Raw genomic sequence first — 17,851 nt, 5'->3', positions numbered from 1 at the left:
GCCAAAAGCAAGTCACTAGATACAATGCATACTCTAGGGCAGGGTATTACACAAAGGTATGAATACTAGGAGGCAGGAATGGTCAAGGTCATCTCAGAGGCTGCCTATCACACCATGGAAAGAACTGGGAAAGAGTGTTTAAGGCAGAAGAAAGAGAAAATGCAATGGTCCTGAGTGGGAGACATCCTACTAGTGTTTGAGGAAGCCAATGGAGGTAGAATGGACTAAATCAAATTAAAACAAAAGAAGTCGTAGGATATTGGGTAGTCAGAAGGCACACCATGCAGGGCTGAAAAGAAGATTTGATTTTATTCTAAGTGCAGTGGGGAGCCAGTGAAGTGTTTTAAGTAAGGAAGTCAGCAATGCATTCCAACTACTTAACATTTTCCAGAGCTCTATGGTAGATGTGGCCCCAACAGAATTTGATGGAGCAAATGTAGTGGGTGAAGGAAAGGATCTCTTCTGCTAAAAAAAAAAAAAAAAAAAAAAAGTCACAGTGACACCTAAGTACCTATTCAGCTAAGTATAAAGACTTTAGGATCCTAATAAAATATTCTCAAGCTATCCTTCCAGCCTATCTCCTACTACTCCCCTAACCTCCAGTCAAAGTGAAGTTTCTTGAGCATATACTATGCTTTCCTGTCTTGAGCTTATGCCATTTCCTCTGCCTGGGGGTCTGTCTCTACCATCTCTACCTGTCAAACTTAAACACTTTTTGTCAAGACCCTTCTTGAGCGCCACCTCCTATGTGAAGCCTTTCCTGATTGTTTTCTTCTTTCAGTTCCCCTCTGTTCTTTGTTTAATCCACTTTGGGATTTTACCATGTCTTTTCTGTTATCAGTTGTTCATTTCTAACTTGTAAGTTCTTTGAGATCAAGACCTCTGCTTTCTTTATTTCTGTAGCCTGCACTACCCAGAGCCTTAATAATCAGTATTCAACTGATTCTTAAACAAATTCTAGTCAACCTGAATTAAACTGGGAACTTGATGATTACAGCACCTTTAGTTGACCAAGAGGGCTTCCTGAGAAATAAGATTTTCTCTTTGGTCTATATTAAGTTATAATTTTCCTATTACAACTCACAAGTCCTACATGGTACGTTCTTTGACTATAATGGAATTATTATAGATTATTGTAATTATTATTAATTATTAGATATTAATAAAAGACATTTTTCTTAGAGAAACCTCCAAATATTTGGAAACAAAATAGCACATTTCTAAATAACACATGGGTGAAAGAAAGAATTAAAGGGGTAATTGAAATATATTTTGAGCTGATAAAAATAAAAACATAACAAGTGAGAATTTGTAGGATGCTACTAAGGAAGTTTTGAGGAGGAAATTTATAACAGCCAACACCTGTATTAGAATAGAAGAAAGATTTCAAATCAATAACCTTGAAACATATGCATGCATGAGTGCGTGACACACACACACACACAGAGAGCAAATTAAACTAAAAGTAAGCAAAAAAAGAGAAAAATAGTAAGTATCAAAATATAAATCAATAAAATAGAAAACAATAGAGGAATCAATAGAACAAAAGCTGCTTCTTTGAGAAAATCAATAAAGATAAAACACTGTGAGACTTATAAGAGGAAAAAGAAGACACAAATGACAAATAACAAGAACAAGATAGGTGACATCACTTCAGATTCTACACATATAAAAGGACAATAGGGATTATTATAAACAACTCTATGTCAGTAAGTATGACAACTAAGATAAACAGTTTCCTTGAATTATAAAAATGATCAGAGCTCACTCAAGAAGAGATAAATGTCTCTACCTATATTCCTTATATCCATTTAGGAAAACGGGATACATCAAAACGTCCTCCAAAGAAACTTTAGGCTGATATGACTTCATGAGTAAGTTCTAGAAAACACTTAAGGAAGAAATAATGCCAATTCTACACAAACTCTTCCAAAAATAGCAAAGCGAGGAGAATAGTTCCCAACTCATTCTAGGAAGCCAGGATAAGTTAGTACCTTTAAAACGAAACAAGACAAAGTCATTATAAGAAAAGAATACTATAAACCATAATCCCTCATGAGCAAAAATTCTGTACAAAATGTATAACAAATTGAATTCAACACTGTATACATATATATTTTTAACACTGTATTAAAGAGATAAGATATCAGGTGACCAAATAAATTTATTTCTGGAGTGCAAGTTTGAAAATCAGTCAATATACTTCAGCATACAAATTAAAAATAAAAATCATGTGCTTATCTGAATAAATGTCAAAAAAGCACTTAACATCTAACATTCGTTCCTGATAAATACTCTCAGTAAACTAAAATTAAAAGGGAGTTTCCTCAACTTCAGAAAGGTCATCTAAAGAAACCTACAATTACCATCATACTTGATGGTTAAAACCTAAATACTTCCTCCATAAGATCAAAAACTGGAAAGAATGTCTGCTTTTATTACTTTAATCCAACACTCTTACTAGTAGTTCTAGCCAGTGCAATCAGGAAAGAAAAAAAGGCATTCAGATTCAAAAGGAAGAATTCAAACTATTTTTGTTTGCAGGTGACATGATCATTTATGTAGAAAATATGATGGAATCTTTTTCAAAAAAGCTATTAGAACTAATAACTGAGGGGCACAGTGATTGGTTAAGTGTGACTCAGTTGATTGTCTTCCTTTGGCTCAGGTCATAATTTCAGTATCCTGGGATTGAGCCCCACATCTGGCTCCCTGCTTGGTGGAGAATCTGCTTCTCCCTCTCCCTCTGCCCCCCTCCCACTCATGCTCTCTCTCTCCTCCTCTCTCTCTCTCAAATAAATAAATAAAAATATTTTCTTTTCTTTTTTTTAAGATTTTATTTATTTATTTGACAGAGAGAGATCACAAGTAGGCAGAGAGGCAGGCAGAGAGAGAGGAGGAAGCAGGCTCCCTGCCGAGCAGAGAGCCCGATGAGGGACTCAATCCCAGGACCCTGAGATCATGACCTGAGCTGAAGGCAGAGGCTTACCCACTGAGCCACCCAGGTGCCCCCCAATTTTTTTTTTTTAAGAAATAATAACTGAGATCAGTAAAGTTGCAGGTTACAAGATCAATATAAAAAATCAATTCTGGGGTGCCTACGTGGCACAATTGGTTAAGCCTCTGCCTTTGGCTCAGGTCATGGTCTCAGGGTCCTGAGATCGAGCCCCGCCTCGGGCTCTCTGCTCAGTGGGAAGCCTGCTTCCCCCTCTCTCTGCCTGCCCCTTGGCTCACTTGTGATCTCTCTCTGTCAAATAAGTGAAAAAACTCTTTAAAAAAAAAATTCCATTTCTCAGTACTGGCAACAAGTAATCAGAAATTTGAATAGAAAAACATTACCAGGGGCATCTGAATGGCTCAGTGGGTTAAGCCTCTGCCTTCGGCTCAGGTTGTGATCTTAGGGTCCTGGGATGGAACCCCACATCGGGCTCTCTGCTCAGCGGAGAGCCTGCTTCCCCCCTCTCTGCCTGCCTCTCTGCCTGCTTGTGATCTCTCTATCAATAAATAAATAAAATCTTTTTAAAAAGAAGAAAAAGAAAAAGAAGAAAAACATTACCATATATAATAACATAAAAATATGAACTATTTAGAGATAAACTTGAAAATGAAGTGAAAGACTTGTACACTAAAACTATAAAATATGGCTGAAAGAAATTAAAGAAAACCTAAATGAAGGGAAGGGTATACCTTGCTCATGGATCAGAAAACTCAATATCATAAAGATGTCAACTGCCTTCAGATGAATCTGTAGATTCAATACAATGCTAGTCAAATTCCCAGTTGGATTTTTTTGTAGAAGCTGATTATAAATAGCTGATTATAAAATTTTTATGGAAATCCAAAGAATCTAGAATAGCCACACCACTCTGAAAAAGACAAATTTGGAAGTGTAACACTGATTTTAAGAATTATTATGGGGCACCCGGGTGGCTCAGTCAGTTGAGTATCCAACTCTTGATTTCAGCTCAGGTCATGATCTCATTGTCATGGGATTGAGCCCCATATTGGGCTCCAAGCTCAGAAGGGAGTCTGTTTCTCTTTCTCTCTCTCCCTCTGCACCTGCCCCCACTTGCACACACATGCTTGCTAGCTCTCTCTGTCTCTCAAATAAATAAATCTTTAAAAAAGAAGTTATTATAAAGTTACACTAATGAAAATAGTGCAATATTGATGCCTGGGTAGCCCAGTCAGTTAAGCATCTGTCTTTGGCTCAGGTCATGATCCTAGTGTCCTGGGATCAAGTCCCGCATCAGGCTTCCCGCTCAGTGGAAATCTTGCTTCTCTCTCTGCCTGCTTCTCCCTCTGCCTGCCACACCCCCACCTTGTCTGTGTACTCTTTTTCTGTCTAAAAAATAAATAAAATCTACAAAAAAGTACAATTTTAGTGTAAGTTTAGAAAAATAAATCAATGGAACAAAATAGAAAGTCCAGAAATAAACCCATACGTATACCTGGACAACTGATTTTTGACAGAGGTACAATGATAATACAAAAGAGAAAAGATAGTCTTTTCAAAAAATTGTGCAAGAACAAGTGCATACACATATGAAAAGTAGGAACTTAGATCTGTATCTCACACCTCTATGCAAAATTTAACTCAAAATGGACCTAAATGTACGGACGCCTTGGTGGCTCAGTTGGCTAAGTGTCTGCCTTTGACTCCATCATGATCCCAGAGTCCTGGAATCCAGTCCCACATTGGTCTCCCTGCTCAACAGGGGCATCTGCTTCTCCCTCTCCTTCTGTCCCTGCTCATGATCTCTCTCTTGCTCACTCTCTCTCTCTCAAATAAATAAATAAAATATTTTTTAAAAATGGACATATATAAATCTGTGAAACTTCTGGGAGAAAATAGAAGCAAATCTTTGTGATCTCAGGTTAAGCAAGGATTTCTTACATACAACAGCAAAAGCATAATTCATAAAAGAAGAAAACGATTAATTGGACTTGGTTAAATTAATAGCTTCTACTCTTTAAAAGACACTCTAGGGGACCTGGGTGGCTCCTTAAAGTCTCTGCCTTCAGCTTAGGTCATGATCCAGGGTCCTGGGATGGAGCCCCGCATCGGGCTCTCTGCTCAGCAGGGAGCCTGCTTCCTCTTCTCTCTCTGCCTGCCTCTCTGCCTACTTGTGATCTCTGTCTGTCAAATTTTTAAAATATTTTAAAAAATAAAAATGAAAAAATAAAAGACACTCTAAAGATAATGAAAAAGCAAGACACAGACTGGGAAAAAAAAATGTTTGCAAAACCTGCATCCGGGGATGCCTGGGTGGCTCCCGCATTGAGCCTCTTGCTCAGTGGGGAACCTGCTTCTCCCTTTTTCCCTGCTTGCATGCTCTCTCTCTCTCTGACAAATAAATAAATAAAATCCTTAAAAAAAGAAGTACATCTGATAAAGGATTTGTTCCAGAGTATATATTCTCAAAATTCAACAATAAGATAAACAAACCAATAAAAAAAAAACTGAATAAAACAGTTGAACTGACAATTTAAGACACATAGACAGCAAATAAACATAAGACAAAGATGCTCTATGTTTTTAGTCATTAGGGAAATGCAAATTAAGACCACAATGAAAAATAAGCCATAATGAATAACACTACATAGCTATTAGAATGGCTAAAACTAAAAAAAAAATTTACCGTACCAAGCTTGATGAGGATGTGGAAGAGCTGAAACTCTTGTGAACTTCTGGTGACAATGTCAATGTTGCACCCACCCAGGAAAACAATTTGGCAGTTTTTTAAGAAGCTGAACATATGATGAATATATGATCTTCCCAGTTCATTCATAGGTATTTATTTACTCAAGAGAAAAATAAATTTATGAGCACACAAAGACTTGAACACAAATGTTTACAGAAGCTTTATTTGTAATAGCCAAAATCTTGAAACAGCTTTAATCAGTAGGTAAACAATGACATATGTGGAATCCTACTCAGCATTAAAAAAGAGTGAACTATTGCTACGTATAACAACATGGATGAATCTTAAAATCATCATGCACAGTGAAAGAAACCAGCCATAAAAATGTACATATTATATGATTAAACTATAGAAAATTTAGAACTAATTGATAGTGACAGAAAAGCAACTGGTGGCTTCTTGGAGATGGGGACGAGGAGATATGGGAGGGAGGAATTATAAAGGTACAAGCAAAAACTTTTGGAGATGATAGATAGCTTCACTATCTTAATTGTAGTGATGATTTTACAGGTATATACATGTGTAAAAATTATGTACTTTATTTTTTTTAAGATTTTATCCATTTATTTGAGAGAGAAAGAGAGAGAACAAACATGAGGATGTGGGCAAGGCAGAGGGAGAGGGAGGATCAGACTCCTCACTGAGCAGGGAACCCAATGCCAGAACCTGAGATCATGACCTGAACCAAAGGCAGACACCTAAACAACTAAGCCCCCCAGGCACTCCAAAATTTTGTACTTTAAACATGTAGTTTATCGTAGACTCTCTATATAAGCTTTAGTAAAAATAAGTATGTATAAACTTCAGCTGTATATAAAATTATGCCTCTTTATTGAGTGTACCTGAGATATAATGAACTATACATATAAATTTCTTTTAAACTTGGACCCAGAAATGAACATGTCACTTCCTGTCATGTTTCACTGGCCAGTGAAAGTCACATGTCCACTCCTAACTCCAAAGGGCCAGGAAAGTGTGTTCTTACTATGTGCCTGGAAGGATAGAGTTGGCTATTTGTGTATATTCCTAATGACTACCATACTCAGCAGTAAGCATGCTGGTTTTTTTTTATAAATAGTATATGTGCTGCCTAAGCGAACACTGGTTTTTTATAAATAGAACACTTGTCCCAGTTGTTACGTAAGAGAATTCACATGCATTTGCAGAACCACCAAACAATAGTACACTTAGTAACCCTTACTCAAAAGTGCTGCTAATATTCAAACAGTTTGTTTGCAATGGGGAGGAACACAATTTAAATAAAATTGGACAAGTAACCCAGAACTTTTGCTACTAATTCTGAAATTAGTGCTTTTTAGAATCTAAGGAAATAAATGGAATTGGGAGAAAACGTGTACCACCATTTGGTCTAGCTTCTGTTTCCTAGCCATTTTTTTTTTTTTAAGATCGTATTTATTTATTTATTTATTTATTTATTTATTTATTTAAGAGAGAGAGAGAAAGAGCATGAGCAGGGCAGAGGGAGAAGCGGACTCCCCCCTGAGCAGGGAAGCTTTTATCCCCAGGTCCCTCAGATCATGACCTGGGCTGTAGGCAGACACTCAAGCAATTGAGCCACCCAGGTGCCATTCTAGTTGATTAAGTATAACAGAAGTCCTTTAAGACAAAATACAAAGGTGCCATTCTAGTTGATTAAGTATCAGGAGTCCTTTAAGACAAAGGAAGGGTCAGAGATTCCATTATGACAAATTCCTTTTCTTTCATTTATTCTCTTCACAGTTAAGAAATTGTTTCTCATGTCCAACTAAAAAAATTTTTTTTTCTAATTTAAACTAATTTCCTTTTGTTCTGATCTTACCAGTCACTTTGATGAACTGGTCTGACATATTAAAACAAACGCTCTATGGCATAGAAAAAGGTTAACATTCTTAATGTACTAAAAACTCTTGCACATCAGTATGCATAAAAGACAAACATTTTACTTATTTTTCTAACAACGTGGCAGACTGTTAATACAGCATGTATCTCATTTCACCAGGGCTTCTTTCTGTAAACACATTGAAATGCAGTGTCTGTTATATTATCCTCAGTATTTTGTATATAATTTTAAATATTTCTAATTTTTTAAAAGAAAAACATCCTAATTAAAAATTATCTAAGGGTACAGGAAATTCACAAGAGAAAAAATTATGTATATGAATAATAAACATAAGAGGTAAAGAAAGAAGTAATTTATTATTAAAAAGAAGTAATTAAGTCAAAATAGAAATTAGATGCCACTTCAAGTGTACAGTTGGAAAATACTTTTTAAAATGAAAATGTCCAGTATTATCAAGGGGATCACACCTATATTCACAGTAGGATCCTCAATTAGTACAAACGTCTTCATTGTGTGAGTGATGGGATTGAGCATATTTTCGATTTTCTTCTTTTTACTAATATACATCTTCTAAGTTTTTAAAAATAACCACATACCACATTATTAACAAAACAAACACTTTTCATTGAAAAGTGTTTTTAAAAAATTCTCTCTTATCCTTCTCTTCTCCACGTTCATCAATTCTGATTTCTTTCATCTTTTTATACAAGCCCTTCTTTGTTCTGAAATTGTATTTACCAAGATTTTCAGAACTTTCTTCATTTTCTCTATGTGCTTGATTCAATTGAGCTTACTTTCTAAAATATTCTACCATAACTGGTTTGAATTTTTGAAAAATGCTTTCCGGTTTCTCTTTTAAATAAAAAGCGTAGTCAGGCTGCCAGTTAGCTCAGCTGGTTAGAGCGTGCTGCTAATAATAAAGTTATATTTGCATTGCATTTCATCCATTTGCCAGACTGACATTTAAGAACGTGTCATACCATGTTCTTTTATCTAAAAGAATAGACTTATTAAGTACCTTTTAGGTGTTCTGATACTGTTAGAGCAGAGATGTATGGGTATCAGTGTATGTGAGTAAATATATATATATGTGTATGTCCATTTGTATAAAATATGTGCCAGTCACTGTTCTTAGTGCCTTCTAAGCTTGGCTTCACTAAGTACTCATAACAATCGGATGAGATTACTGTTATCATTTCTATTTAACAGATAAGGCTTCAAGGGGGGGCTATAATGTGCCAGAGAAGAGCTGGTAAGCTAAGCCTTGCAGATGGCATCCAGGAAAGGAAGCAGTTTATGCACAGAAATAAAACTATGTACAGGCAGCCTATGAGAAATGCCACAAATTTTTATCATTTTTTATCAGAAATGTAGAATTTTCTGGACCTTCGTTGACTTCAGTAAGTCTACCCCACACAATCGGCTTCCTGGGTGTGTGAACGAGCAGTTGCACAGGACCCCAAGTGCAGAAGGACCCTAAACACTTGGAGTTTATTCTGCAGTTGTCATCTTGAAATTCTAAGTAATTTTTCCTTTGAATTTGTGTTTTGTAAGTGAAATCTGATGAACATCAGAGCATGTGCCAAGACCTTGGAGCCTTCAGCTCACACGCGGTCTGCCTGCTGTCAGCTCCCCACCTCCTGGCACCCAGCTCCCCAGTCTCGTTGGCAGTCTGCTTTCTGTCACCTGGTGCCTGGAGCCCTGCCCACCTTCCCCTCACTTTCCCCCACCCCTCCCCAGGTCAGCATTTCCCTCTGTGAAGGGGGCAGCAACAGAGCTATTTCCACAGTATGAAAGAAGGTGTGGGGGGTGTCCATGTTCTGCTGTGGCCCTCTGCACCCAGTGGGGTCTTGGACTCAGGACCAGGAGGATTGGGGTTGGGCACGCTGAGGTGTTCTGAGACAAGGCTTGGCAGCAGCCATCCTTACCCAGGGTTGGCAGCACCACAACTATTTCGAGTGAGACTCTTAGGGGACAGGTCTCTTGCCCACCTCCAATCCAGGTACTGAGCAAGTCCCAGTGTTGAGGTTGCAATTGTTTCAGAGCCCACTGTCTGCTGCAGGGTCTAGGGCAGGAGGAAGGGAGTCTGGGTTCCTGTGAGGACCTGCGCTTACCCCATGAGTAGCCCTTGACCCAGGGAGAGTTAATTAAATGGCAAATCAAAAACACCATGACAGGTCAAGAAAGCCACCAGAAAAGAAAAGAAAAACTCTATAGTGTACACTTTTTTGAAGATGTATTTATTTGAGAGAGTACCCCTTCCCCACCTTCCACCCCCCTGGGTCAGGGAGAGGCAGAGGGAGAAGGAGAGAGAATCCTCAAGCGGACTTCTCCCTGAGTGCAGAGCTAGGTGGGGGACTTGATCCCATAACCCAGAAATCAAGAGTAAGCCGCTTAACCAACTGAGCCATTCAGGTGCCCCTCTATAGTACCTTTTAAGGATGACTTTTTCCTGCATTTTGAACAAGGAAGCATGCATTTTCATTTAGTACTGGGTGGGGGATGGTGGAGGGGGCTTGTACTTATGTAGTCAGCCCTGTCGGGCTCTAGTCAGACCCTATGTCATTGTAGCTTCAGGTGATCAGAAGAGGAATGGTTTTCTCCAGGAGGAAAGGTGACTTTCTATTTGCTTACTCCACCCTTATTTACCTTTGTCTTATGAGTGTTTATATAGAGCTTTACTGCTAGATGTTCCTGGGTTGGAAGATGAAATCTCTGGTGACTCTGGATGGCTGGCTGGCCCAGTAGTGGAGAAGGGCTGTTTATCATATGGACGGAAGTGTAGGGAGCAGCGCTCCCCCAGGGTGCATTCACTTCAGTGTCCTGCAGGTATCTCTCAGTGAAAAGAGGTTCCTTTTCTTTTTCTTTTTTCTTTCTTTCTTTTTTTTTTTTTTTTGAAGATTCCAGCGTGAGTGCCACGTAGGTCTCTGAGTATTGCTTTGGGACATCTTTTATTCCAGCAAATAATGGCCTTAACGCACTGGAAACCCAACTTACCAATGCCGTGGTGATAGTCACTAGGGTCATGTCCACACGGAGAGGGCAGGCTGGACAGTTCTCACAGTCATAGCAGGGGATGCTCCTGGTGAAGGCATTTGGGAAACTGCTTTTCTCATGGAAACAATGTAGTAGCTACAGGCCTAAAACCTTAATCTTAATGCTTCTCGTTTAATGAACGTAAATGCCATATTCAAATCAGCTGAAGTATGTAATAGTACCCTGTCCAACAGTAAGCTTTCAAAATGTGAATCATTTGGCCTGGCAATAAAGAAATAGATCATTTCAGTTATCTTTGCTTGGTTGTTTGACAATTGTTTGCTATGGGCAGAGAGGGGGAAAGCCCTCTCTGTCATCATCTCATACCAGAGCGAAGAGCTCCTAGGAGACATAGCTGAAGGTGAGCTGATCTAAGCCAACGGCTACCCATATCATCATTTTATTATTAGTTATGAATGAAATTAACATTTCTGTGCTGAAATGGGAAATATCAAATATGTTTATATGCTGGAGACAGACTTAAAGTGATTCCCTTACCTGCCTTGAATCTGTGCTTAGCAGGGTGTATCAATCAAACATAAGATGATAAATACCTAACCTACCCACATAGGACTTAAATTTCTAGCCTTTCTTTTAACCATTGCTAGCCATTTTTACCACCTTCCCCCCTCCCTTTTTCTTTTTTTAACCAAAATGTGTTCTTCATAATGGGGTTAGAGATCAAAGCAAAGAAAATGGGGGTTATTTCCTTTTCATAGGTCATTCTCCTTGTCCTCACCAGAAGGTAAATTGGTAAATGTTGGCATCACTTCTCCTATACTCCTTGTCTACCATTCTGAGCTTCTTGCAAGCCCCACTCTTGCTCCTCTGGCTCAGTGCAACTGATTGAGTCTCGGATTTAGAGATGTAGAGACAGAAAATAGAAACTTAAGAACAAATCCGAGGGGTCCCAGCCCTGCTGCAGTACAAAGGTCTCAGGGATGTTCTCTCCGTCATCTCTCTCCCTGGCTACCTAATCTTTTCAGGCTGGAGGCCATTTATGAGGGCCAGGCTTGAAAGAGGTATACATCCCTACTTGCCTTCCACTGCTCTCAATTCAGTCACTAACTACAAGAAAAGCTAAAAGCTGTTCTCTGTCTAGACTGCTGGTCAGAGGCCATGGTGTAGGGGACCTGTGTCACTACCTCTACCACACTAAACAGTTGGTGCCACAGAATTCCGGAAAGGTTCTGAAACTGGAAGCATGATATTTTGGAAGCCCAAGGTGGTGGGTAGGGCTGAAAACAGGAGGGCTTATGAAAAATTTCATGAGGTACAATTTGACCCTGTATAGCCAAGCACTTGCCCCTCTCTGACCCTATAAGAAGACGGGAGGTTTGTCTTCTGAAATGAACAGACTAGTTCTGGACTTAGAAATTCCTGTCATGGTCATATGAGGGAGATGAGGAACCCTAATGGTTGAGACTTGATATTCCCAGCCTCCTTCTCCCACTCAGTCCCAGGATGCTGATAACCATACCTGAAGTTTCCAGGCAGGATTTCTCTCTGAAGAAAACAAACAGCTGAGGAGAAAAATTTATAGATCCTCCTAGTGAAATGGCTGTAGCTTGGCCATTTACCCTTCAGTGAGCCCCACTCAAACTCAGAGAACTTTTCAGTACCTCCCATTTATGAATCTATGAACAAGGAGAGAGCCAGGGGTCACAAAGTAATTAAAGACAGCCTCTAAGGTGAAAGACTAAGTCCAAAATAAAGAGATCGAAAATGAACCCAAGTCTAAGAAGCAATGCAAAAAGCAAAAGAAAACTTAGGGGGGGAATTACTATTAATTAATATCTTCAGAGAGATATGAGAATGTATTGCATGCATTTCTTTAAAAAGGGGAACAGAGTGTTACAGAAAAGTCACATCCCTGTGACAAGAAAGAACTTTTGAAAATTAAAAATAGGATAGACAAAATTAAGAATTCAGTAGAAGGGGTGAAAAATGAAGTTGAAAAAAAAAAAAAAAAACTCCCAGAAAGTAGAACAAAAGGCAAAAAGAGGAAAACTAGAGAAAGAAAAGAATAAAATTATAGGATCAATGTAGGAGTTTCAAAATCTCATTAACAGGAGTTCCAGAAAAGTGAGAAACAGAGGAAATTATCAAAGAATCTCACTGAACTGAAGGTAACGAGTGGCAACTCATATTCAAAGGGCCACTGGGCTCGACACAATGAAGGAGAGGAGACTTGCACTCAGGCACATCATCATAAAAGTCCAGAATACCAAGGATGAAAAGAAGAGTTGAGAGCTTACAGAGAGAAAACACAAGTCACAACAGAAGCCAGAAGTTTCAGAATTCTGAGCGGAAGGGATTTCTAATTTAGAATTATATGCTTGGCCAAGTTATCATTTAAACATGAAGGGTAACTGAAACCAATTCTTAAATGGCTCAAGAAAAAAAATGTATATACAATATAGAGAGCAAACATGGCAAAAACGTTAATTGGTGAATTGGTGAAGGGCATAAAGGAGGTTTTGGTAATATTCTTGCAAGTCTTCCCTAACTTTGAAAAAAGAAAAGAATGAGGCTAGAGTAAAAGAATTTTTAGATATGTAAGGTCTCTGAAGCTTATCTCAATGCCTGCTTTTTTAATAAGTCACTGCAGGATGAGATGTGTTCCATGCAAACAAAGAAGTGAAAGAACAAACATGCAACCATGGGATCAAGAAAACAGAATCTAACATAGAAGGGTTGTGAAAGGGGAGTCCTGGGATGAAGCTGCATATAGTCTGGAGAGGAGTTGGTCTAGCATGGAACAGGAAGACCCGGACAGAGGATTTAGTTCCAATAAAATATGGAATTGATACATTAACCATTTGACCTGTTTTGTAGTTCAGACAGAGAATTTGGGGATGAATAAATGGACAGAGCCATCGAAGATAGAACAAACCAAAATCTGAGTTAATTATTAACTCCAGGGAAAATGGACGATTGCACAAGAAAGGAAATATAAATGATGTGGTTCAGCCATCAACGAGATTTAGGTGGTCACATTAACATAGAAATGAATATAGAATATAATCACTTTGGGAATGAGAGAGGGAAATGGCGTGTGCGTGGAGGGCGTAAAAGAGATCATTCCTCATTTTCTGTAGTAAGAAATCAATAGATAATGTAACAAATGAAAAGATTAAGAAAAGTAGTAGAAACCACTAATTTGGAAATATAAAGAAAACATGAGAAAAATACTTCAAAGAATTGAAGGTCGTTTTCTCTGAGAAATGGTAGTTTTGTCCTAGTGGGTAGGGATAAACAGAGGATGTGTTTTTTCATAGATGGGGTTTGTTGGGATAGTCCCAGCTTACCCTTGTTAGTCTGGTATAATTTTATTACCATTGTCTTGCATTGCCTGGGTGGCTCAGTGGGTTAAGCCTCTGCCTTCGGCTCAGGTCATGATCTCAGGGTCCTGGGATTGAGCCCCACATTGGGCTCTCTGCTCAGCGAGGAGCCTGCTTCCCCCCTTTTCTCTCTCTCTGCCTGCCTCTCTGCCTACTTGTGATCTCTCTCTGTCAAATGAAAAAATAAAAATATTTTTAAAAATTTTATTACCATTGTCCCTTTCACTTTCAAAATTGTTCTGATTTGGATGAAGACTTGAAGTGTTATTTGACTTTTTTTGTTGTTGTTATTTGACTTTTCAAACTGTGTATAGGTGATACTTTGATAGAAGTAAAATAAAAAGTGAGAACTCTTTGGATCCTAAATAAAATAACCATATTCCATATTCCATCCAGCTCAGCCAAAGACTTTGATTTTTTTCCTCTAAAATTAATTCTTCATTTTAAATTAAATACAAGCAGGCTTCCAGTTATAGAATGAAGTCACAAGAATAAAAGGCACAGCACAGGGAGTATAGTCAATGATATTATAATAATGTTGTACGGTGACAGATGGTAGCTACACTTGTGGTGAGCATAGCATAACGTGTACAGAAGCTGAGTTACTATGTTGAATACCTGAAACTAATGGTTGTGTGTCAGCTATATTCAAATAAAAATTTTTAAATTATTTTTTAAAGATTTTATTTATTTGAGAGAGAGAGAGTATGAGCAGGTTGAGGGGCAGAGGGAGAGGCAGACCCCCTGCTGAGCTGGGAGCCCCATGCAGGGCCTGATCCTGGGACTCTGGAATCATGACCTGAGCCAAAAGCAGATGCTTAACCAACTGAGCCACTGAGGCGCCCCTCAAATACAAAATTTTTAAAAAAATAAATGAAAGTTATAAAAGAAAACAAATGATGAAATATATTCATTGAAACCCATAAAACCAGGAACTAGCTTCTATTTTTTTTCTATATTTTCATTTGTACCTCTAAATAGATTCTGCATTTTATATTACTTTTGAGAACTTGTATCTGTATTTTTCGTGTATTTCTGCTATTAGGTCTACAAGAGGTCTATATATTTTTTTTAATTTTTAAAAAATATTCAATTTTGGAAAGTTTCCCCTACTAGACTTCAAATAACCTGGCAACAAGATCCTGTTTGACTTCATCTCAGTAACAAAGCTCGGTGATTTGTCATAAATATTGCTTGAATAAAGGAATGAATGTAAAATATCTACCTACTTACATATAAGCAATATGTCTGTTTCAAAGCACTTTTTACACTCACTGCTTCATTTAATCCTTACAACTGCTTCATGGGATAAACATAGCATCCCATTTAGCAGATGAGAAAAATGAGTTCAGACAGATATTGTGATTTTCTGACAAGGTGATACAGCTAGTAGATACTAGGTGACACTGGATCAGGCCCACTAAAGATGGTTCCCATGTTCTTGCCACAATATCAAATGATAAGGATTTATGTCATCCCACAAATAAACAGAATCTGAGAAGCGAAATCAAGAACTCAGGTTAATAGCCTGGCTGTTAGAGAAACAGATTATGAAAACCAATGAATAATTCAAACATCCTTCTGTCAGACTGGTCTTTGAACAGAAATTATAATTAGTCTGCCCAGTTAGGCAACGTGGAAACTGAAATCACCCTCATGGAAAGACAGCCCACCCCTCAGAGTCTCAGAGAATAAATTCCTGCTGCAAACCTCCAGACCAGGGAAGCAGTCTTAATGGTTGTTTTTTAAAAACATATCTTAAAATTATAAAAATAATGCATGATTATTGCAGAAAAATAATGAAATAGAGATAAAACACAAAATTAAAGAATTTCAATTATCCAAATCCCATCATCTAAAAATGAACGTGGTTTACATTTCAGTGGATATATATCTCTACCTTTGTCTACTAACACAAAAAATAGGATTATATGATCCAAAATTTTTAGTAACCTGCTTTCCTTCTCCAAACACTCTCTCTTTTGGACATAGGTTCATGTCTACAGTCATTTGTCTATATGGTTCTTAGTAGCGGCTTAGTAGCTCACCATTTAGATTACTGTATTTGACTAGTCTTCTGTTGCGAGATATTTGGGTTGCTTGTTCTTACTCTTTTTTCCTATTATTAATAATTAATAATTATTTTTTCTATTATTTCTATTATTATTCTTTTACAGCAACAGCAAAATTCTGCACACACATCTCTGTGCACAAGTCCAATTATTTCCTCAGGACAACTTCCCCGAAGTGGGATTACTGGGCCAATCATCATGTATTTCAGGGCACCTTCTAACTCCTATTGTAAACTGCCCTTTGGAAAGTTGTACATCCTATTGAAAAAGGATGTAAATGCCTGTATCACTGTATCCCACCAGTCCTGTTCATTCTTTGATCAGTGCTGTAATCTTTTCTAAGAGCTTAACCAGGAAGGAACAAGGCAAGGGGACTGAGATCACAGGCAGATGAAACAAAAAGAAATGCCAAAAGAGTTATTTACTTCCTTCTTTGGAGTCCCTCCCACACTCTAGTATTTTTCCAGTTTGAAACTCTAGCCTGGATGGTTCCCTCCTCAGCTCACAGTCCAACTTTTATTTGATTTGGGGTCAGTCTCTCTTTACTAATAAGTACATTGCTTTGAGATGAGGGTTCACCTTATATGTCAAGATTTGGACAGTAACATTGCCCAGTCACAGGGTCACCTTGACATGCCTAAGGATTCCGAAATTTCAGAAACAATCTTGTTAGAATGAACTGTTTAATATAGCCTCCCATGTTGATTTGCCAGCCATGGAAACAAAGCCACATTAAAGCTAGTTAAGACACAGGAGCAGAGGCCTAGAGCTGGGTATGCATTCTTGTATCTGTTCCTCTGATTCTTCCTGCCTGCTCCCTTGGGCCCATCCCCTCCCAAGTTCTCCTCCACTAGATGGCCACTGAAATACCTTTGTGTGCTTTATTTTAAAGGGGTGCTGTTCTGAGGCTACATTCTCATGGTCCGTTTTTTTGGTTTCCATTTCTCATTTGCTCCATGATGGAAGATCACACCTTCATTCTTCCTAAAATTACACCCTCTCCCCTCCCTGGTTCAGGACATTTGACGGCTTTGCAGCTTTGCACAATTCCTGGGTCTTTTCTTTCCTGATCAAGGGAGCTGGTAGAAGCCAGCCTCCTCAGTTTAATTATGCAACCTCTTTCTCCCTCAAGACTGGTACAGGGTTTGACAGAAAAGAGTATGCTCCATGGAGGTTAAATACAGAACTGGATAGTGCATAGTCACCAACATCACTCTATATATGTTCCTCCTGCTAGCAGTGGCCACACTCAGGAAAGGTAACAAAAGAAAAGACATGTAAACTTTGCACAGGGACATATCAACACTCAGCCACGTTTGTCCTGGGAACTCACCGACCCAATACCCGGCTTTTAACACCCCTAACACTGAAGAGGGGGAGGAAAATTATAACCGGAGGGACAAGTGGGCCTGGTTCTAACTCCCGTTTTGGCCAAACCTCCTCCAATACACGTCGTGCACAAACTACATTCTCACTCGAGAAACGGAAAATCATTGTTTTCTACCCTCTCAAACCACAGGGCCCAAATTTTTCCACTGCACCAGGACCTAGCATGAACGTACTCATCTAGTTTTACCGATTTTAAGAGGATCATTAACTGCCCTATTTGTACGAAAAATACACAAAGTGACAGAGTACAAAGTCCAACCCTTAGCCCAAAATCATGTGCTGAACATCTTCAGGGCAAAAGGAAAGAGTGAAGAAGGCACCGGACAGGCAACTTTGGGAGTTGTTCTGAAGCCCAACGGAGGTTGCGGCCCCGCACCGCTTTCCAGACCCCTGCTTTAGCCGCCCGCTTCCCCCTCCACGCCCACTTGTCCCCAACGCGGCCCGGGCGAGCGCTCCATCGTGGCC

This window comes from Mustela erminea, chromosome 7 (genome assembly GCF_009829155.1).
Source record: "Mustela erminea isolate mMusErm1 chromosome 7, mMusErm1.Pri, whole genome shotgun sequence".
NCBI lineage: Eukaryota > Metazoa > Chordata > Mammalia > Carnivora > Mustelidae > Mustela > Mustela erminea.
The sequence above is the reverse complement of the archived record's forward strand: the minus strand, read 5'-3'. Positions refer to the sequence as shown.